We start from the raw sequence: 24,738 nt of genomic DNA on the forward strand, positions 1-24,738 counted from the left end.
GAGGGCACTGGAGACACTGTCTATGCTGGAAAGGGGAGGGCACTGGGTGAACCAGAAGGTACTGGTTTGGTACTGGGTCACTCTCGGGTACTGGTTGTTGCACTGGGTCACCCTGGGGTACTGATTGCTGCACTGGGTCACTCTGGGGGACTGGGTGTAACACTAAGTCACTCTGGGGTACTGGGTGTCATGCTAGGTCACTCTTGAGATACAGGTGTTGCACTGGATCACTCTGGGGTACTAGGTGTTGGAGGTTATAGATATTGGCCCACGTTCACTTTAATGCAACACACATCAGTTTTAGCGAACACCTAACTTACTTTCTTTGTGCAACTAATTATTTTTCCGTCTTATGTAGACTAATATCAGTCTAATCTTACACATAATAATCACTCTCTAGTCTTATACAATAATCATTCTCGTCTTAAACATTTTTCCCCCCTTTCACCAATGTTGTACGCACAAATTCGTTTATTTTCCCCAGTTAAAGATGCTGAAGACTTCTTTCTGGTAAGCAGCTTGACGGCGTCCTCGGTACACGGGCGCCTCGTCCAAGAAGACACACTTCACCTATACGTTAACGTTGGCCGGTCTTCTGCTACGGTCCTCGCTTAACGCCCCTGTTTTATAGAGCTACCCAAGTGCTTCTTGCCAGCGTTCGCCACACTGAAAAAAAAGTAATGTTAATAATTTGTGCAATGAGTCTCATATGAGTAATCATCATGACATGTAAAGATGCCCTTCTTACCTATTTTCTAGCTAATATGCATATAACAAAGGTTTCTACTCTCGGAACTGGCTGTTAGTGTTTTCCCGCTATTAACTAGTTTACTTGTCTTACCTAACTGCTACGAAGTTAGAAAGGCAAAATTTCCCACTTCTCCCAAAAATTTTAATCTTATCTTTTTCTTATCTTCTCTCCATATCTCTCTACCTCTAGCCAAGTGTATCTCTAATCAACCCATTTTTTCGTTAAAGATTATCACACACATCTTGCTTACTTTTACAATAAACAGACAAATATATATATATATATATATATATATATATATATATATATATATATATATATATATATATATATATATATATATATCCAATTGTAATAAAAACCTCCTGTCATCTGAGCCTAAGATAAGCTAATCTATACCTTCTTGATAAAGTTACCTCGTAATTACACAGCTGCTAAACCTCTGCCAGCGGAAGTCATACCGTTATAAAGATTATTGCAACAATGATTCTTGTAAGTTTCTGAAAAGATGTATCCGTAGTTTGGAAGCACGAAGGTGGAGGAGGGGAGGAGGGGTACGAATGCGACACTTGTACCCAAAGTAGGTTATCATTTATCTACCATTTATATGGGGCAAACTGATAATCATGTACGGTACTTCACCCCCCAAAGTATGACGACTTAACAACAACTCAACCCTAACTTACGTGACTAAAGTTATCGTACTCAGGGATCTGTTGTTGAACTTAAGGGGTATATAACTATGGTCCACGGCTCACGTCGCGCGTAGCTTGCCTTATACTCACCTGCAGTTGCATAACTACAAATCTATACTTGTCCAGCGCCTGTTATATCTTGCCTATACCATGGCATGTTGGTTGGTCCAATACCTGTAATATCTTGCCCTATACCATGGTCTGTGGAGTGAGTCCAGAGATTCTCCGTATCATAGTGAAGGTCGCGTTGTCCGCTGCGGGGTAGGAATGGCGGCGATGGAACCCGATCACCCGCCCAGTTCTGCTTAACATGCTAGGTTCTTGTTTACGTCGCTGATGCTTTCCACAGCAGCGCGGCGTCTAGGGTTACAACCCTTTCGCTCCCACATCTCTTTAGTCTTTTCTTACCCCTAACTTCAAAAGGGTGAAGACTTTCACAGCCTCTTTATCATATATATATATAAATATATATATATAAATATATATATATATGTATATATATATATATATATATATATATATATATATATATATATATATATATATATATATATATATATTCCTATGGGTCCACGGAAAAAATGAAACACGATAAATTCCCAAGTGCACTTTCGTGTAATAATCACCTCATAAACTTGCTTCGCGAAATATGTAGGTTGTGGCATATATATATATATATATATATATATATATATATATATATATATATATATATATATATATATAAGAAAAAATCAATATTTCTTCCTCCATTAGTGAACAAAGTAAAGGTATACTGTCATTCCTTGTAACTGTGTGAACGTGTTCGTATCTACAGTTTTGATGGTAATTTCTAATACTGAAAGCAAAAGTCATATTCTCTCTTCCATACAGCTTGGGTGTTTTACCAATCCGATTCAGTAACACTATGCACAATCATAAAACGTCTTTGGCCAATGTCAAAATTCTTCAAAATAAAGTGATTAACACAAGTGATTGCATTTTGTAACTATTTTGTTATGAGGGTTTCACTGTTCTCTAATACTGCAAGCTACTTGGTGTACCATTTTTCGATACACAGTGGTGCAGGACATGTTTTAAGAGCTGGTCACCATGCATGCAAAGTACTGACGACAACTCACTTCAGTTACCCATCACATGCCAGAGAAACGACCTCCCACTTCGGCTCTGGAGTAAATAAACGACGGTGATGAGTCAAACCTTCGAGGGCAAACTTGGTTAAATCCTCTGTTTTCCATTCAGACAAGTTACTGATAACAGATACCTTGTTTTTTTGTTTTTTTTGTCTTTATTTATTATCACTACACGCTGGGATGGGGCGCGTCGGTCCATGTATTCCTAGTGCAACTCGTTGACTTGACGATAAGCCAACACCAACGCCTCCTCGCCCCAGCTGATGTCGTTTATGGTGGTGAGACCGACGGGAGATGTTCCGCGCAGCCTGGTCAGAGTTCCTCAAAAAACGACACGTACCGCAGAAATTCTCTCATATCATCCTCATCATGTCTCAGCACCACTGGTTTCTCAGATAAGCACTGCCGACTCACTCCAGCATAATGGTTACCATATACAACTAGCCCGGCAACCACACACCATCTCCACAACTGTTATTTTTCTTTGTGTCACACTCGACGATTTGGTTAATAAGTTCAACCCGAAACCTTACGATGTCTTTCCAAATATTCGGCAAGAGACAGTGCACCACAGCTAGCTTACTCACCCGCAGGCCTGGCGAACATCGGGTGTTTCCGGAGATCAGCATCAGAGCGCGGCATCATCTCATCTTGGCGGAGTAAGCACGCAGTGTTTTTGCAGGTGTTTGGTCTTATCACGTGCTCTGAGGGCATCCGCAGCGCGTGGAACATAGTGTGCATGTCACTCCTCAACACACAACAGACTTGTAAACCCACGTTCAGGGAAACGTGCCCATGAAAACTTTTTCTTTTGAAATATGAGCTAGTCAGCTATCACATCCCTCTTATCACACGATATTGTACATCATCCCCTCCACCTGGGGATGGAGTAATTCACCCTCAGGTACTCCTATAATGACAGCGTTTGTCATACGATCGAAAAATCTCTGTGGTAGAGAATTCTTTTAACACCCCGTCTGTATACTGATGGCGAGAGGGACACTGCCACCTCACCCGTCCGTTGAATCCTGACCCGCCCCAACCGAAACATTACTCATACCAACTCTCGCAATCTACAGTTCTCTCGGCTTCGATATCTTTTCTTTGCATCTTAATTTGTAAAATAGGTTCTCTTCATAAGACTATCATGTGATTTAAATAAATGTTGAACTTAAAAATGCAGATATGCTTTGTGAAAATACGTAATGGATTATGGAGCACTGTTTATAAAATGATTTTCTCTAGCTCTCGTTTTCTTTCAGTGGTCTTAATCTATAAAGTCATTCATTACCATGGAAATCAAAGGACTGATATCTTTAAGTTTCTATATACTTTTTTTCAGTCATTTATTGGATATGACGAGAAGCTTGCCTTAGGAGACACTTCGCCGCAGTCAGCCTCCACACCCTGCATGCCCATGTTGCTATAGCGCCATCAGAACGGATCTTGTCTGAGTCTAGCCGCCCGCAGCCCGCAGCACCAGACTTACTTAGCGATGAGTGCACGAGGAGACGCAGGTGTCTGGTCCCATCAAGTGGTCGGTGGACACGCCATGATCCCACGACACATGTAGCATTGTGTGCAAGTCACTCGTCATCACACATGAGCACCCCTCGGCCTAGGTTCAAGGCCACGTACATCGAATTCTTCTTCTCTCTTCTCTAGGATGACCTGATCTCGGCCGATCACTTGACCTCGCATCGTTGTTTCATAATGTCGATCTGTTGGTGAGGTTGCCCGTGTCTGAGTCTTGTGTCCCCTCGCAACGCCACCGTCCTTAAAACTCACTTTCCCTCCCTCACGTCAGGAATGTTATCTTCACTTGTCCCAATAATTTCAGAGATATCCCATGACGTGCTCCTGCGCATCGCGTGCTTCACCAGGGGCACCCAGCGTCACTCTCCATTACTGCGGTAACGACACAGTTTGTCACACGGTGCAAAAAGTGGGCTCTGAAATCAGGTTCTCCTAACAGCAAGGCTAGTAACTGCCCTTCTCCTATCATTGCCTTGTCTGACATGGTAAAAGCGGGACACTGCCAGCGACCAGTTCACCTGGCGCCGAGTCTTGACACAACCCTAAACCAAACGTACAAGAAGCCAACTCGGGCAATCCACAACTCACTCCTTTGACAATGTTGTGTTTCACTTTTCCTAATTTTCTTTTTCTCTTTACATTGCCAGTCGATATATTCGATTGATGCTTTATGTGTGTACTGATAATGTTGTTATTAACGAAAATGTGACTAAAGTATGAGAAATGTACGATATATATATATATATATATATATATATATATATATATATATATATATATATATATATATATATATATATATCACATAATGCTCTCCAACAACAAGGAATCGAACCCGGGACCCGTTGCATGGTAGTTGGGAATCCAAGCGCTCGGTTATGATTATAGCCAAGCGGTTAATGTACCCAACTACCACACAAAAGGTGTTGGGTTCGAGTCCTTACTGTTAGAGGGCATTGTGTGTACTATGAAACTGCGCGCTATGGTGTCATCCTGTTGCTATAGTGTCAGCTTGTGCTGTGGTGTCAGCTTGTTGCTATAGTGTTAGCTTGTGCTGTGGTGTCAGCTTGTTGCTGCGGTGTTACCCCGGACTGTAGTGTCAGTTTGTGCAGGGGCGGTGACAGCCTATGTTGTGGTGGCGGTGGTGTCAGCCTGTGTTGCTGTAATGGTGGTGTCAGCTTTCAAGACATGAAACATTACGGAAATCTCCCTCTTCTAAGCGACATCCCGTCAACACTAAACCGTCCGGTTACAATATAAAACATCCGGTTAACATTAAACATCCTGCCAGTAGTAACAAGAGCAGGACTCCTTCGCCATCGTTCAGGATGTGAATGACTGGGCGTTCATATTCCGGTAAAGTCGGCCATTACCGAAAGCTCCAGTCCATTCCTAGCGCTTCAAGTGTTGGCAATAACGATCTCGTCATTGTGTGTCTGAACAACACGACGTCCAGTCTGTGTATGTAGTCTGAGAATGACCCTTAACACTCAAGATATTCCAGGCTGGAGGATGTGGCTTGAGGCCGACGGGGCCTTAATGACCCTGGGTAGTTCATGGGTCCAGAACCCAACCAATCAGCTGACCTTAGGAAGAACAGTTTGAGGTCAGCCTTCTCGACCCTTAAAAAGAATAATATTTTTTCTTTCATCTTTTCATTGTGTAAACTTCTGGTTTACTTCTAACACTCGCCTTTTTTTCATTAGGACAAGTGTACTTTGGAGATTATATTTAACAAAGTACATTCAGGAATTCGTGGAAGTTTAATCCAAAGTTCATAACTACCTGACCATCCAGAACTCTATGTACACCAGGATTCCTATATTTTTTCATTCATTCATACTATTCGCCATTTCCCGCATTAGCGAGGTAGCGTTAAGAGCAGAGGACTGGCCCTTTTAGGGAATATCCTCACCTGGCCCCCTTCTCTGTTCCTTCTTTTGGAAAATTAAGAAAAAAAAAAAATTGAGAGGGGAGGATTTCCAGCCCCCCCCCCCGCTCCCTTCCCTTTAAGTTGCCTTCTACGACACCCAAGGAATACGTGGGTAGTATTCTTTCTCCCCTATCCCCAGGATTCCTATATATATATATATATATATATATATATATATATATATATATATATATATATATATATAACCTGTTGCTGTCTGCATGCCAGTACACCTCGGCTATTGAGAGCAACTGATCTAAACTGGTTCATTCATGGGATCTCTGAGGGTGCAATCCTGTGTGCAGGGCAAGTGAATGGTTGGTGAGGGACACGAAGTGGGTTCCTTGAGCACGACGGTACGGCCCTAGAATATGGTGGCCAGGCTACCACAAAGATGCGTCGTGCTCAAGGGACGTAACGTCGTGTGCAAGGGATTAACAGCGACAATGAAGAGAAACTTGTGTTTTACTAAACAAAATATCAAATACTGAACACCATGTCATCCACAGCTGACCCCTCAATGTTATCCACAACTGATCTCTCAAAGTTATCCACAATTGACCCTTCCATGTTATCCACAACTGTCCCCTCCATACATCCAAAATTAACCCCTCCATGTCATCCACAACTAACCCCTCCATGTTATCCACAACTAACCCCTCCATGTTATCCACAACTGATCCCTCCATGTCTGAGTGCGTCTCTATGGGCCATAATATACCATGAGGAACTCTACTCAACGTATCTTGACTGCGGTTCACTGGAGGTTTCCCTTACAGTGTGATGACAAGGCTTGTCACCCGTGTGACGTCCAGCTGATAATAAACAAGTATACATTGAGTGACGAATTATAAGGTCTGTCCGTGTACAGGCGCGCGCACGCACTCGTTACATACACTCGCGTGCTAACTGACACACACACACACACACACACACATCTTTAATAGTGTACAAAAGATCTTTATATATATATATATATATATATATATATATATATATATATATATATATATATATAAAGATCTTTTGTACACTATTAAATATATATATATATATATATATATATATATATATATATATATATATATATATATATATATATATATATATATATATATAAGAGGTCTCTCCATTGCTTTAAAAACGAAATATTCCTCCATTCATTTCGTCAAACTATTATTTCACCAATAACACCAATAAATTATTCCATCTATACGCTGGCTAATTCTGATTGTTCATTCCAACCACGATAATTGTCATAAACCAACCACCTACCATCATTAGCATAATTACCCCAATTACCGATGAATCTTTCGAACACACATAACAATACCTGATGCTAATGACCTCATTTTCTAATGAATATGGAAATGTGTACCAGCTTTTTTAATTCATTTAACATATATAGTTTTGCTAAAGTAATTGTAATTACCACGTGCAGTTATTTCAGAATCTATCCACTCAAAGCTCTCTCTCTCTCTCTCTCTCTCTCTCTCTCTCTCTCTCTCTCTCTCTCTCTCTCTCTCTAAGACCATAAAACAATTTGAAAATTTGAAATCTGATTTTTTACAATAGAAAACAATACATGCATGAAATATGAACAGAAAACATATATCCAGTATGCACATAGATAAACCTATAAATAAATCAATAAAAAGGTGAGTCAGTCGGGGGAAGGGGGGGTTGGGGGGCACTATTTTATCCCATTTTTTATGAGACGAGAAAATATTTCGTACCTGACCACTACTAGAATTTGGTGTCTCTACCGAAGCCTCGACGCCCCACACACAAAATTCCGGAGCCTTCCGTACACCCAGGGAGGACTAGAAGGCCTACGTAGGCGGAGACACTAGTAACGATGAAGGGGTGTAGACACACGCATGTGTTAGTGTAGAGGAGCGGCAACAGTACTAGCTATGTGGAGATACACATGTTAGATGGAGCAGCAAAGCCCTAAAATTAAACTACATATATCTGTAAGAGGTGTCGTGAGACGGTGGAAACAACGTAGATAAGATCCAAGCATATTAACTGTGGAGTCTGTTCTGGTGTTGAAAAAAAAGTAAAATGGCAACTTGGGAAGGTGTGTGTGTGTGTGTGTGTGTGTGTGTGTGTGTGTGTGTGTGTGTGTGTGTGTGTCAGGGGGCGAAGACAGCCTACACTCTAGTAATGAGTGTAGACAAACTCCAAACTCTACTATGGAGTACCTGTGTTGGCAGTGTAGACACTGGAGACAGAGGGAAGCGTAGGGCACTGTCACTGCTAGCAGTGTAGCTGGAGCCCCGACATACACCTCATCAGCAGTGTAGACGATAGTGTAGAGGCTGAGGTGGTATAAGGCGTGTCAGGCAACAGCTGTGGCGACACTGCAAACAGTGCAGACATCGCGGCGATGCATGGTGGGGGAGGGGACGGGGGAGAGGGTGTGAGCGGGTGTTTGGGGGCTGAGGCAGGGGGAGCGGTGGAGGAGGTTGGGGAATGAGTGCAAGCGGGAGCAGCGCGAGGGGAACAGGGCGGGGGCGGGGGGTCTGCTGGGCAAGGTTGGGGGAATAGCAAGGTGCGGGAGTTATGGGGGAGGGAGTGGTGGTGTGTACTGGGGTTTACGGGAGTGGGGTGAGGGGTGCGGGGTGGATAGCAACGAACGGAGCGAGCGGCGGTGGCAGCGGCGGCCGATGATGACCAACAGTCGTGTACGCGTGACTGTCCACCAAGCGTTGGGGATTACCCTGGGTGACGCCGCTAAACTTCCTAATGACTTTACTTAACACTGATACTCCACACATACCAACACTCAAACCCCACCGAGGTGGACAGAGCAAGACGACGGCGGGAGAAAGAAGGCGAAAGGGAGAGAGAGAGAGAGAGAGAGAGAGAGAGAGAGAGAGAGAGAGAGAGAGAGAGAGAGAGAGAGTTGGGGAGGGTGTGATAATAGGAAAGGGGTTGACTGTCATTAAACATACTTGTTGCTGTTGATTTCCATTATCATATTCTGGGAATTTCGTGTGAAATTTTCAGTGTGAGAACTTCATACTTGCACGACAGTCATCGGGAGTGCTAATTACGTAAATTTTTTTTTCCAAAGCAAGATGGAAATCCCGGGCAATATTTCATAAAAATATATAATTCTTGGTCGATAACGTTTGGCGATCGAATTCTGTTCCAGGTTGATGATGTTTGGAATGCCGAAAACCAAAATATGTTTCTTCCTGTGTTATTTCGGGTTTTGTGTTATTTTAGGTTTTGTGCTTCTAGTTTTGTTCTTGCCTTTTCTTCTTAACCCAAGTATGTTTCTGTAACTCTTGCTACGCAGGAGGCCATTTCTCCTGCCATTCAGAGGTTATTCCTCCCTGCCGCTCGGAGGCCACTGAGATCATCACAATAAAACCCGCGGGATGAGAGTCCAGGTGAGTTCTTGGCAGGTTATATGTACGGCCGACAGTCAATATGGCGGCCTGGGGGACGGGGAGGTGCGTGTTGCCCGTGGCCAGGCCGGCACGCATGCTCCCACGGACGAACTAATACGGACGTGGCGCGAGCGTGACTAACATCCACCGTGACGAGACATTTTCTTGAGCACGAAGGTACGACCATTGAGCATGACGACATGAACCTACGAGCTCGTCGGTACGACCCCCTGGCTAAAAAAAACATCACACTCAAGGGTTGTGCTATCGTGCTCAAGGGTCGTACTCTCGTGCTTTAGGGTCGCACTGTCGTGCTTAAGAGTCGTACTGTCGTGCTTAAGGGTCGTATCGTGGTTAAGCGTGGTACTGTCGTGCTCAAGGGTTGTAACGTCGTGGTCAAGGGTCGTACTGTCGTGGTTAAGCGTCGTACTGTCGTGGTCAAGGGTTGTAACGTCGTGGTCAAGGGTCGTACTGTCGTGCTCAAGGGTTGTAACGTCGTGGTCAAGGGTCGAACTGCCGTCCTTAAGTCTTACTGTCGTGCGCAAGGGTCGTAACGTTGTGCTCAATAGGTAAATAATTACCCAACCACGGAAAATACTTAGCCTTGCCTCCAAGCAGTGGGTTTCTAAAGAGATGGCAGTGGGCTACATAAATTCCACACGTCCATATTTTCAGCCCTCTTGTGCTGCGAGCTTACGACACGACAAGGGAACTTGTGCCACACGGCTCCCCAGCAAATTGAAGGTACACACATATGCCCAAATTTCAGCCTGCAGCTCAAGGCATCAGACATTACTATCAAGTTTTATCTTTTCTTGTCCTCATTCTTCGGTAAGATGCTGAATTATGGTAAAGAGTTTACTCTAAAATAATATTTCTAATACAGCAAGCTAAGTAGACATAAATCATCTTGCCCAGATTATAAAGAAAAGCCAAGGAATGATTCCTTGATTGCTCTCATCCGGGATACAGAATATTCAAGATTGGAACACATATACTGTACTGCAAGCATTATCCTGATGAAACCCTTAAATATCTTAAAAGCTGTACCAACATGATGAATATTAGTATGATTATCATAATCATTATTATCATCATTTTTATATAAAACAACCACGTCAGGAGCAGGGAAATGACGGACTCCTTTAGAAATATATATATATATATATATATATATATATATATATATATATATATATATATATATATATATATATATATATATCCCTGGGGATAGGGGAGAAAGAATACTTCCCACGTATTCCCTGCGTGTCGTAGAAGGCGACTAAAAGGGAAGGGAGCGGGGGGCTGGAAATCCTCCCCTCTCGTTTTTTTTTTTTTTTTTTTTTTAATTTTCCAAAAGAAGGAACAGAGAAGGGGGCCAGGTGAGGGTATTCCCTCAAAGGCCCAGTCCTCTGTTCTTAACGCTACCTCGCTATCGCGGGAAATGGCGAATAGTATGAAAAAAAAAAGAAAATATATATATATATATATATATATATATATATATATATATATATATATATATATATATATACTCTAAAGTAGACGCTGTGTCCGCAGGCCTTATACGATGTGCCACGCAAGGACCTGTGAGAATCTTATAATCCGTCTACGGTCATTTCTACGCTGAACTGATTACAGCCACGAGTGACGCAACAGGTACTCGAAGGGAAACAGGAGGGCAACAAGTAATCTAATGATGTAATCACCCCCTAGTGATGTAATCACCCATCCAGGGGATAAATCACTCACTCTGAGGAAGCAATCACCCACCTTGGGGATGTAATCACCCACCATGGGAGGAAGGCGTGTCTGACTAGTCGAGGGTAAGCGACAGGGACTGCGCTCCCACAGCCTGAGCGGCCATGAACTTAACCTACCAAGCCGGCCACTCCTACTCCGCCAACACCACCACCACAGCACACTCTTCAACTACACACACCCACACAAACCCCCAACACGTCCACATACCACAATTATTACCAGATCCAGTTCGAGAAGAAGCTATACTGCACCACCTCACCACCGTCGCTTCTTGCCACCTCAGAGATCCTTCGTCTCCAGGTCTGCCATTCGGCACTACAACCACATCCTGATTATCCTAGCTAGTATAACCGTGACAAGAACAGCCGCATCCCAACCACTATAAAGGAGAATGCCCGTTTAACACTACCTATTATGGCCCGTGTTTATGTTGTAGTTGTTTTCTTGATACAAATATCAACCTCTGGTTAAAGTTCATTCATTAAACTGTTATCATCGTCATTATTCGTGGAGTGTACCGCTGTGCTCAAGGGCGAACTACGCACTAAGGTCGTACCGCCGTGCTCAAGATCGTACCATCGTGCCATGCTTAAGGGTTGCACCGTCGAGTTCGTATGGTTTTATATATGAATCAAACAAATTCATTTATGGTATTTCTAAATAATTACCATAATCATTAACGATGTACAACGAAGTCAAGAAAAGGAGTGTAATATCAGGGGCAGTGTATGGCTAGGCGCGCATACGGTATGTACAAAGTGGCGTAGTTTGAGAGCCGAAGTGCAGAGATGAGTTAAGGTGTAGCTTAAACTGTTAAGCGATGGTAATTGGGCAATATGGATAAGGTCATGATCTAATTCTAGAGTTAACCATAAGTTAATTCCTGAGTTAACCGTAAGTCCCAGCCTTTAAATTTCAATTACATTTTTTCCTTCAATAATTTGGGATATCAAATTAACTTTGTACTAATAGCAGGTTTCTAAATGCTTCACTTGAGCCACAGTATAACTACCTAATATGAAAAGGTTATACGACAAACATCATTATATGTAAAAATAAATCAAAACATAAATCCTTTGTCTAAACTTACCTTTAAAATCCAGGGTCAGCAAGGAGAGCAGCCTAGTCTAGCCCGGGCCAACGCCTCAGTAAACACCTGGATTAGAAAGATATAATCCGATTTTTATTGTCAAGAAAAAACAATTCCACCCAGCCTTATGTGTGCGTATAATGCATCACAATACCCGCCACTGATATGCTGTGTACGAAATATTTTCAAGGTAACAAAAGTGAAAAAATCAAGACAATAAACCGATACCAAATCCTGAATTCATGACGTACCTGATACTGTCCTCACGTTGTATTAATAATCAAACCTGCTATCTCTACTTTTTATATAAAGCTTGACGCGTGTTATAACTAGATTTATCTTTTGATTCTGAGAAATAATGTCAGTCATATACACAATCCATGGCTCTGTATTATTATCATCATTATTATTATCATTATTTCGTGGCAACCATCGACCAGGATGAAAGCAGTAAATGTTCCGCGTGGCTTCACCCATGCCGGCAGCAGCAGCAGCAGCAGCCGTGCGGGCGGGGAGCCAGTTAGTCAGTCAGTGACCGGCCTCCCTCACGCAGCGGAAGGTTTAGGTGCGACCCCCTGCACGGCCAGTGTCCCCAAAGCCCCACTTCCCGGCCCCAACCCCGTTCCTCTCCAACGGTGGCATCCGAGTGGGGGAAAAGATTACAGCGACATGACATCATGAGGGCAAAAGCACCCCTGAGAGATCCCACAATTCGGACTACTGCAGTTGTGTTTTCTCACTTAATGTATTCATCACACGTGCAACTCTACCTCCATACATGCTTATCAACAACGCATCGCCTTCTTCAGCATATGTACTTTACAAGATACCTTAATTATCTGCGTAACAAGCACCATTAAAAAAAAAATTAAGTTCTGTTCCAACAACTCTAAAATCCCTATTACCCTACAAGTTCCACTCCACACAGTTCTCACTCGCCGACTGGTCCCACTCCGGCAACGATTCCACTCGCTCGCAGGTCCCACTCAAGCACCGATATCACTTCGGTACAAGTCCCAGTACGGCATAGGTCAACCTTTTGCAAAATACCCCATTTCTACACTGGTTTGGCTCCACAAATTCCACCGCCACATAGATCCCCTTCCCCCACGAGTCCTATTCTCCCACAAGTCAACAAAGAATATGTCATCTCTTGTAACTGAGCAGAATAAACTTGGCAAGGAGTCACACACACGAGTCGTTTACATATTTCATCCTGTTGTCTTAAATTTGTAAATCTGTGTGTGAGTGTGTGTGTGTGTGTGTGTGTGTGTGTGTGTGGTGTGTGTATGTGTGTGGGTGTGTGCACTCGCAAGGATACTATTACGTGAGTTTTCACCCGTGTTGTTCAGCCTCAACCTAGGATGCAGCTGCATGTATGTACCACAAATTTTACAAATACACACACACACACACACACACACATACATAGGACAGAAAGAATAATTCCTACGTATTCCCTGCGTGTCGTAGGCGACTAAAAGGGTTGGGAGCGTGGGGCTGGAAATCCTCCCCTCCAATTTTTACTATTCCCAAAGAAACAGAGAAGGGAGCCAAGTGAGGATTCTTCCACTAAGGCTCAATCCTCTGTTCTTGAAGCTACCTCGCTAACGCGGGATATGGATTACATATATATATATATATACATATATATATATATATATATATATATATATATATATATATATATATATATATATATATATATATATAAGCTGTGGTACATATATACTAGGCTAAGAGCTAGAAAGGGAAGGGTGTGTGACTGTGGACTGAACGTTAGAAACCAACATGTATGCAGGGTTGGAGGGAACTAGACAGTCACTGATGTTGGCTCACTGAGCCGCTGTTATTAACCTTGCCAGTAAACTAGGCAGCATTGATGAGTGGTCGTTCAGCGACCAACACATCATTATACAATATATAAACAGATTTTCATCAAGGTTGTTAGAAATATGAACGGGATGAAGCATCTTTATGATTGTAAACTCTCAATCACGTTTCCTTGCCTATAAATAACCACTCTACAAAATTGTTTAAAAACTAAGTAAACCTATTTACATGATGATTCCCTCTTGGTAGATTAGCCAATGGAAAACAAATAACATATTCTTGTTCATCAGTTTTCGTCGATATGAAGAAAAAGAATAACTCATGTACAACCGCGTAATTATATACGTAGTTCACCAACCGGATACAGTAGAGGAAACCCTGGTTTGTCCCCTCAGAAACACAGCCATGTTTCACCGAGACCTGAGTTACTACAAAACCCTACGTTTTTACGCACTGAATATGCAGCATAATTCCCCTATATGTGAACGATACGAATGTTGAAAATAAAATCTACAACACTTGGGATAAAATGTGAAACAGACTGAATTGTATTATCGGACAAGCTCTACTACTGGAGAACTTGATACATGGTTTTCGACAATTAGCAGAAGCGATGAAAAATAAAAAAACGAATTGTAATTGACTGCACACATTGTCCTTTACGGAAGTCAATACCAATATGCTTACAAAATTTGGGAATATTTCTCAAAGAACACACACACACACACACACACACACACACACCACATCAACTAATGACTAAAAATAATAACAATCTAGTCAGGTACAATAAACCTGTACAGCTATGATGCATACACTTAGAAAACAAGTCTATTAATACATGTAGTTACTGTATGTGTTAGCTTAAAATTACTCCACAAGCAATAACTCATTCCTGGTATGACTTTAAAGGTAATTAAAGCAAATGAAACACAACAGTATGCTAAATGCTTCATTAATGAACATCTGTCCACCATGGCAGTTCCTGAGCATCGGAAATTATCTGAATTACGCGCCCTCATATTTCAGGGGTCATTTTTCAGCCCCAGTGTAGAATGAAGATATGAAACAAAAGAACTAAATTTATATTTTTATGACCTTTCTGACGACGTGCGAGGAGGACGTGACTAACCCAGCTCGTGGAACCCGCCCAGAAGAGGAGGTCTGTATTGCATCAGGCGATGGAGCGAGCCTACGTGTGGCGCCGTTTGGCTGCCTCCATGTTAGGATCCCCCTTCATGTCATTTGCCATATCCTCCTCAATGATATTTGCCTCAGGGTCCTGAGGCCTTAATCCCCAGAGGTCTTGGCGCTTAAATATGATGGTTAGAGAGTGAAATACGAGTACATGAAGCGTTGATATAGTAAAAAGTGATAAAATACGTTATCTGTAGTTTGTTGTACTAAAATAACACAGAAGTATTTTTGCTAAGGTAGTTGGTTGTAATAATCATACAAATGAACGTAATATCATTCCAGATATAGTATATGTGCAACACATGGATATATGGTAGTTAAATCATATTAGGATATAACAGTTCTGATTTAATGCACTGACATTTGCCGTTTCATACGATCACGATATAGCAAGTTTAGTTTAAACCACTAAGAATTACTATATAAAGAGGATACACTAGGTCTAGCTTTAAACTCAGCTATCCTTTTTATGATTGTAGGTTATGACAGGCATGTGGCACTTCTGTTAGGATTCTAAGATACGGTAGCAGTGGGATCGTATACTAAGAATCGTAGACTACAAAATTATGGTAAAAAAAAAAAAAATAAGGTATATTTCTGATATACGGTAAGTGCATAAATGTGCCTCACAACGGGGTGTCATTTCCTACACTTCAACAAAGGACAAAGGTCTTTACCCCTACATCAAGACAAAGGACTTGTTATATCTCCACGTACCTTGATACAACTGGTAATTATATATCGGGGAAAATGCACTGTAAAGAGGCATTATATATATATATATATATATATATATATATATATATATATATATATATATATATATATATATATATATATAAGCTTAGTTTGACTTGCTAGACGAAAACAAAGACGCTTTAAATATCATGTAACGGGGAAAAAAATATAACAAAAAAGAATCCAATCAAATATGAATATATATATATATATATATACGCTTTTCGTCCTCAATTCAGAGGATGACAAGCCCTTCCCAAGAGTGACAAGTTTCCTCCCAAGGTGACATGTAACTAACGTCATCAAGTGGGATACATATTTCATCAAGCTTCACTATGAATGCCGCTCGATCGTGCAACTTATCGCCAGCGTACAAGTTAAGCCATTTCCATCGTAGAAGTTATTTTGGGTGCTACACAAGGAAAAAAAAATATATTTGACTGTAAAATTTATGGCTGGTCGAGGTGCTGGCGCTGAGAACTTTATATTCGGTCATCTGTTACCTATAGTAAAGTGGATTTTTTCCTTTTCAAATATTCTACTTTAACCCAAAATCTAAACATTTATTTATCACTGTTACGAAACAACCGTTAAAATGAGGCTGACCACTTGAGACAGGTAAGCTATACATAGATGTCTTAGTATATATATGTAATAAGATCTTACGTCGTAGTCATAGTAGAACAGATGCATCGTATATCTGCAAGGAAAATTAGATGAAAAGAAATTCGTGCAATTTGGGATGACTTTCCAAACAACACTTAATGGAAGCGAGGACCAAGGAATTTGTTTGTTGTCCAGTGTCATGGCGTGAAGCATGTATGTTTTCTTTCGTATCAGCTCGCTGATTAGAAGAAGCTTGGCGATGCCTCGTATTAATAAGTCTAATCTTATCGGTTCTGTTTTTCTGACCTGGCAGGCTGGTTGCTACTAACTTGCTAGCGAGTTGATTACACCTTCAGCTGACCGAATAGACGTCTCCGATAAAGATAACTTAAACTTGAAAATAAGAACCCATAGAGAATACTTGACGTAAACATTTATCCTACCAGAGGGAAAATAATAAAAAAGAAAATAAGAGTGCTGAAGTACAAGAACACACACACTTATAAGAAAACAGCCAACAAAAAATTTAGAAACAGTCTATACATACTGAAATATGCTTTACCCAGCCGTTGCTAAGGTCTCCCTTATCATGTGGACGGGATAACATTACGATATGGTACCTTTACGATGTTTGCTGGCTAAAACTAGCCTACTTTAACCTGACACTATCCCTAAACGATATCTCATTTCCTTATCCTACTCCAGGTTATGTATGCTGTTAACTTTGAAATCGCTGGCATTTGCTTGCCGTACGTCTACCTATATATATGATCTCTGAAATATGTACTTAGAGACAAGTCAGAAGGAACATTGCAAACCAAACTAACTTTTCCGTGTCACTACGTCCTTCAGAAGCACTTTCTTTTTTTCTCTTTTTTCATGTGATTTTTCCCCTCTTGGCCACTTCACCACCCGTAATAACTTAAATAGAAAAGGGACGGATTCGTAGGGGAAAACAATAACTTTCAAAGAAACACAAGAGATCATTCATTACTAAAATAGAAGTTCCCATCAGTGGCGTGTGTCGCTAGGAGGGGCAAGGCTCTCACGCTATTATAGATAACCAGAGGATAACCGGGGAGTTGGGTATAGTACCTCGGACATTTACCCGGGTTTTTGTCTCCTGCCTGATGTCCGCTGTGCACCCATCACGCCACCTGGAATTGTGATTGATATATATTGTACGCCCATTAATGTACTCGTGAACGTCCGCAGTCCATCACAGCCTGTCTCGATGAAACTAGTACTACAGGTACATGTAATGAATAGCCAAACGCACCAGTAAAGATGGAAGATACATTATACTTCGCTGATCAGGTACTTATGATGGTGGAGTATGACTTGATCTTGATTACTACCCGACTTATATACTCCGTTCTATTTATTTATATACTTAATAAGGCAAGAAAAAATATTTCACCTTTACCTGCATGTATTTATACAAACATCTTTAATGTGACTGATGGCAACGGTACAATTCTGTCATTTAACACAACCGTACATACATCATACACAGCCAGGGATCTGAGACGATTTACGAAACATAGAGAAATTAGGGTTGCTTAAGTGAATCGAGTCAACCTGTGCATAATGCAAATAAGAACAGAAAAATGGGGGAAAAGGGAGAAATCAACGTTGGTGTTCGATGATCAACAGAGCAAGCGTCACCAGCAGACATACGTGACTTGAGGCTTGTGATGGACGAACATTCTCACCTAGTCACTATCTAGCATCTTAAATGACTAAGCTAAAGGCCCGACTATGTCGCTCGCCGACAGTGAATCTGTAAAAATATTCAACTTATGCCTCTTTGGAAATCTTCATCTGCACATTACTTGCCTTATTAAACAGCTAAATTTAAGTAATAAGCATGTAAACCCTATTACCAAACTAAAGAAAAAAAATATGAGAAAAATGGGAAAGATGCATCGTCTTTTTGTTTTCCTGATAAAAGAATGCAAACATGTAATGACTTTCATTTCAACGACGCTAATTTTGCAGCAAAATCTAATAAGAAATGTGTATAAAACCAGCTGATAAGCCTCATGATTCACCACAACAGTGCAAGGTCAAAGCAAGTGGGAGTGATGCACGGGTTGAACACACCAAAGGCTTCACCACCGGAGATATGGCTTGGCTACATGTGACACCCTATGACACAGGTGCCGTAATGAGAGGATTCACGACTGCATGGTGGAGGTTCTTACTAATACCGCAGTTTCGCAGTCGTTAAGACAACGACAATGGTTTGCACCTGGCATTATGGGTCATAGTCTCACATCGATGGTTTTCGGGGTTTCAAACTATAAATATTACATGGGCCGATCTCTAAATATAACTACCAATCAGCTTCAAGCAGCTCACTGAACTGTAAATACTGCCCACGACCAACGCGAACAATTTCTCTTGACAGACTCTCCCAATTTTAGGTGTCTTTAGTGGACTTGTTCACCAAAATAACTTGCTAAATAGGTTCTAGTAGAGCAATGAAATACTTCTCTAATGAGCTGTTTAGTCCCTCAGGGTAAAGACCTGCTGAATATAAATATTCATCACGTCGGGGAGGAGAGCTGTTGTGATTATACAGGGCAAAATGTGCTGATGCGACAGAACAAAAGCAAGAAATCTCAAGCCCAGGCGGAAGAGCCGGGGAGAAGGGGAGGCGGGATATTTCTGTGCTGTCAACCATTGTCGTCATCAAGGTGATCAAGCCGGTTCTCACTAAGGTTTTCTGAACAATTTCCTTTTCTACTTTTAACCTGTTAACTAAAACATCGATCCAAAACATCTACACAATATGCTATGCACATCAAAATTAATATTCTAACTCTACGCCGAGTCAATAGTAACTCACAAGAGTCTGTAGTACTAAACAGTATGCCTAATATTGGCCGCATCAACACTCATGCCCACACTGTTGCCACACAAATACTCATGCAATACACTGTACCACAATATATAGGAAATATAATGACACATTTATGCATTACAAGATATAACATATAACATTACTACGACGAAACTACATCAACGTACATCTAATCACACTGCTAAGCCAACATTCATGCTCAAACACCACATATGTACTGCATGTGTGCCATAACGTTCGTAAATTTCCTGTTACGTCACACTTTATGCTATATGGTCACATGAACACCCACGCCGTACACTTTACCACGAATTCACTCAAACTATACATCAAACAAGCTTTTACTACTCTAACGATTCTTTCCCTCATCTCGTCTAATTTCTTTGTTTTCGCCTTTGAAATTAATATCTACAAATACTTATCTACGGCTAAACTATAATATATACAAAAAAGAAATAATTTCCAGAATAGACAAGAACGACAGCTTAAATGACGTTCCTCGACGTAACCTACTGACAACAAGAACTAGGCTATGAACAATGCATGACTTCTGACCTTTCTACCATGCCTGTACACTTTCCAAGTACCTAACATTCATAGAGAGATTTCATCTCCTCAAAATACGGAGTTAGTATTATAGTGACAATGGACTGGAGAAGGTAGCCCAGTAAGCGTGGACAGTTCCAAGAACAAGAGACGCTACTCCCAATCCCCGGAAGCAGGCAGTGTGCATGTTATATGCCTGTTGGTAGACAATATTCTAATACGAATTAACATAAGTTGCATTTTTATATGAATTGATTGACGTGAATATTTCGATAATTATATATATCATTGTTGTTTGAAATAAGTATTAAAATATATAAGTTCCCGATAAAGAGCAAAGCGAATTCTAGCCCCCATTATATCAGTATGTAGGCTCCATTAACTGTCAACAGCACTACATTCTTGTTCAATCGACCAAATTGTCGGCCAGTCTCTCGCGATCGCCGGGGGTGGAATGCTCCAGGTCGTGGCCAGGTGGAGCCAGACCCGCACCCGAAGCTGCCACACCTTCGATCTTGTTGCGTTGCTTAGAGTCCAGCGTTCATGATACGTCGTTGCGGACCTGCTTGCTGTCTCTCCACTTCACGCTCGCTGATAAAACCAAGGTCAACGCTGACAGCCACAAGCCTATACTGTTCTGCTTCGGTGCCCCTAATCCCTTCCATATTGCATGTAATGGTCCCAGTCAACGACAGCTATATCTTGAAAGTTTCATCTGTAACAGTCCTTAATCCCTGACTTGTCCACCATGATGGTTCCATTCTCTGTCTGGTTGGTTGACAAAACTGGAATGTCATACTGATTTGCCTGCTACGGCGGTCATGATTTCTTTTATGACTGCAATGAAGCTGTACTTCCTCCAGGTTGACTCTACCAACACGATCCTTACAGATTTACTTTACGGATAAATTCCTTTCTTGGTCTACTTTGCACACATGGTCTATTCCTGATCTGTCTATACATCTTCAAAGTCAACTCAACGCCTGTAATTCTTAAGAGGTGATTTCTACTAACCTACAATTCTAGATATCTTCACCGACGTCATAACACCACAGGTCAATTTCAAGGCCATTAATTTCTACCGAGATAACTTTAACGATCCTGGTCTTTAACTTTGCAAGGTTCTATGGCCCCACTGGATTAACTATAACGGATAAAAACCTTTCAGCTTGATTTGAACGGGCCTGTAATCAAGATGGCTTTAACAGAAAAAGAAGTATTTTTGTATATACCAGGTCAGGAAAGGTCGTGGAGTGCTTCCTTAACTAACGTGGGTGAACTTTAACAACTTGTATCATTTGTTAGCTAACATGGGTAAACTTCAACGTGTTGAATATTTCATATCCTCGGTAACATGAATCTTCTTTGACCAACCATGGGCGAACCTATAATCCATCTTAGGCTAAGTTTAAACTGCCTCAAATCTTTCCTGAACTACCCTTCCTGCACTATCTAATACCATAAATTCTTCCCGTACTAACCTACTATCGGTCCGGGTCCTCAGTGAACTATGCATAAAGACCCAGATCGCTCTGGTCTATTTTAGACTACCTAGATAACTTTCTTGATATTTTCAGCAAGTGCAGCTCTCTGTTAGGTGGAAGCTGGTTCATGATCAATCTTAATATAGATAGCAAAAGCACAGACAAACACTATATTCATATGTAAGTACAAAAAAAGGTGAAAGATGCATCATGTTATACACAGACTATGAATATTATATATATATATATATATATATATATATATATATATATATATATATATATATATGCACCAAACTTTTCCCCACAGCATGGGAAACTTTTGTAAACTGCACAATTTACCTGAATATCGAGGAGCGAGATGGATGTAAATTCCTTTGGAACGTCTTGAGCGAAGGCTGGTATCTGTAACTTTAAGTGAGAGTAAAGTATCCCGAGTGTGACAGCAAGCGAGTGTGGTACAGGGCCAGACTATGCGTCTGGCAGGAATCACCGCGCAACACATACTGACTCTCTTTACCACGCGGCCACGCCACACCCCCACCACCCACTCACGTTCGTACAACAGCCGCACGCCCGTAGTGCTCGCATTCGTACGCACATCCCTTCACACATCTGAACAGTGTATTCACAGTGGCGTTTACGGAGATATTGTATACACATCCGTATTAATGCCTCTCCGTACAATCGGGTACACAGCCCATTCTTGTATGCAATCACGTGCGCAGTTGCACATAAACATCATACGCACACAAATTCGTGTGCACGCCAGTACAATTATGCTCATAATCGTAACGCAATAAGAAACTACTGCAAAAATTTTCGCCACCGTAGATCCCTCGATTCCATATTGCAGTTCTGTACTGCACGCGCATTGATCTAATGCGAGCTGGTAAAAGAACAGTCCCATCCCGTCCATTGTGAATAACTAAAACCTAATAAAGATTGATAGTGTCTGTGTAGACTTTAACATCCTCCTTCCTTGGTATCACTTTATTAGGTGTATTTTCACTGCATATTTTCAGCCCTTTGACTGTTTCATTCAATAAACCGTTGATTGATATTATCATTACTTTTATTTTCGTATACACAAGCCTGTGTTTTAGGTCAGTACTAACAGGATTTTCACTTCATAATCTACAAGATGTTCACACACACACACACACACACACACACACACACACACACCATACAGAAGTTCTTTAAAAATGTGTAATAGAATAGAAAGTTCAAGAATTGGTTCCCACAAGTGTAAAACTCCATCCCCGTACTGAACAATAGGTAGTTATACTCACATAAACCTGCAAGCATACATTTGCATTAGTACATCAAAGCCCGCATAAAAACGCGTCTACGCGCTCAGTATTTTGTATGCAGGTAATACACATATGTTGTGTGTCACTCCAGGTTACGCTGTATGCTTGCCTTCGAGTCTGGGCCCTGTTGAGGATGATTACGTTGAAAGATAGTCGTAGCACACACACACACACACACACACACACACACACCAAAAGTATGATAGAAAAGGTTCAGAGGATAGGCCCTATAAGTGTAAACTCCCACACATTCCACGTGGTAGTATAAGCTATAGCACTATTACCTAATTACATGTATTGTAAACATTTAAAAGGGTGTATGATTAACATTTTCTGTTGTTTATCAATGGCTCTTTCGCTTATTTCCTTTTCTGTCTTCCCCTCAAGTTCTTCCCTTCCAATTTTCTCTTCCCCTCAAGTTCTTCCCTTCCAATTTTCTCTTCCCCTCAAGTTCTTCCCTTCCAATTTTCTATCAGTTTCATCACGGGAAACAACAGGACCGATTTTCTAGTTCGAAACATTGACCAGGGGCCATTCCCAGGTTGTAACCAAGATCATTTTAATGATGAAATGTCTAGATATCTTCGTCGACATTCAGTGAAAGGTGTACCTTTCATAGTTCTTTAAATGATGTCAAGCCTTCCTTGCATTCTTTTTTTAATGTCCTTCATGCATATTTCACAGTGAACTATTCTAAGCATTTTTCTTTTTTTCATTATAACCTGATATAAAGTCCCCTTGTGTACAACGTAATGACGAAATATATTCAAGACTAGTGAAAATAATCTGATTGTGAATAAATTTTCTATGATACCGACCATAATCTATGATGAAGTGGAGCGAAACGATTTTCATTACAAAAACATAATTTTGGGACGCCTTTGAAGTCATGTCGTCAGGTCGGAAAATTTTCACGATCATTGATAATCTTGACAACCATGTTACTTTATCCAGATTTATGTAACTGTGTTGACAGGCTTCATTACGTAAGACAAAAGTGTCTTTCACTAAACTATTCACATGTATAATGTGACGGTCATACAGTAGACAGGCTATGACTTCCTAATGCTGAATTCGAAAATAACCGAGTGCTTCTCTTTATGTAACACAAGTTTGTATCAACGACAATAAAAAGAGAATTAGCGTATCCTTGGAAACAGCCGTTCAAAGGTGTCCACTGTATATATATATATATATATATATATATATATATATATATATATATATATATAGTTCACGGCTTCGGAAATCGTGACAGTCGCCCCTGACAACAGCCTTGCCTTCCTCCTCCTTGTCAGGTCCTCTCTCTCTCTCTCTCTCTCTCTCTCTCTCTCTCTCTCTCACACACACACACAATTGTTGATATCCCAATATCCCTCCCTACTCCCTTTCTCCCAGAGCTGGACCCAGCACAGGGCGAGAGCTATGACTCACAGGAAAAATTGTATTTTCAATCGATGGCAAAATACTTAAATGACACGCTGCGGGCGAACAAATGCACTACACACAGCACGGAATCCGGACTTCTACTTGCTGGTGTATCCTACAGCAAGGCTCACTGGGAGGACTGTTGGCGGGATTCATGGTGTATAAGGACCCTGTATACCCTACTTGTGGTCAGGATCGCCGCTAATCTCGTGGGAGGCTGCTTCCCTTGGTCTATGCAGAGACGAGTGGTAACAGAAGTGGGTTATCCAGGCCCGGCATCATTTCTGCAGGATCATGGACGTTCTATTTATGTCTTTTGGGTTAATTATGTGTGTGTGTGTACTGCATTATTGACTATGCGCGTTCGTCTGGCAAGGTTTGTTACTGTGTGAACGATATTTCGTGCTCATAC

General features: G+C 41.2%; 1 long non-coding RNA gene across 1 annotated transcript; it reads right to left on the reverse strand.

Annotated features, from left to right (window-relative positions):
* Positions 1-350: 350 nt before the first annotated feature.
* LOC139753186 (uncharacterized) lies at positions 351-22,110 on the reverse strand. The gene is made up of 3 exons (XR_011713656.1): positions 21,925-22,110; positions 12,310-12,375; positions 351-666 (listed from the first exon to the last, which is right to left on the reverse strand). It is a non-coding gene; the product is annotated as an uncharacterized lncRNA (long non-coding RNA).
* Between the last annotated feature and the right edge of the window lie 2,628 nt (positions 22,111-24,738).

This window comes from Panulirus ornatus, chromosome 14, assembly GCF_036320965.1.
Source record: "Panulirus ornatus isolate Po-2019 chromosome 14, ASM3632096v1, whole genome shotgun sequence".
NCBI lineage: Eukaryota > Metazoa > Arthropoda > Malacostraca > Decapoda > Palinuridae > Panulirus > Panulirus ornatus.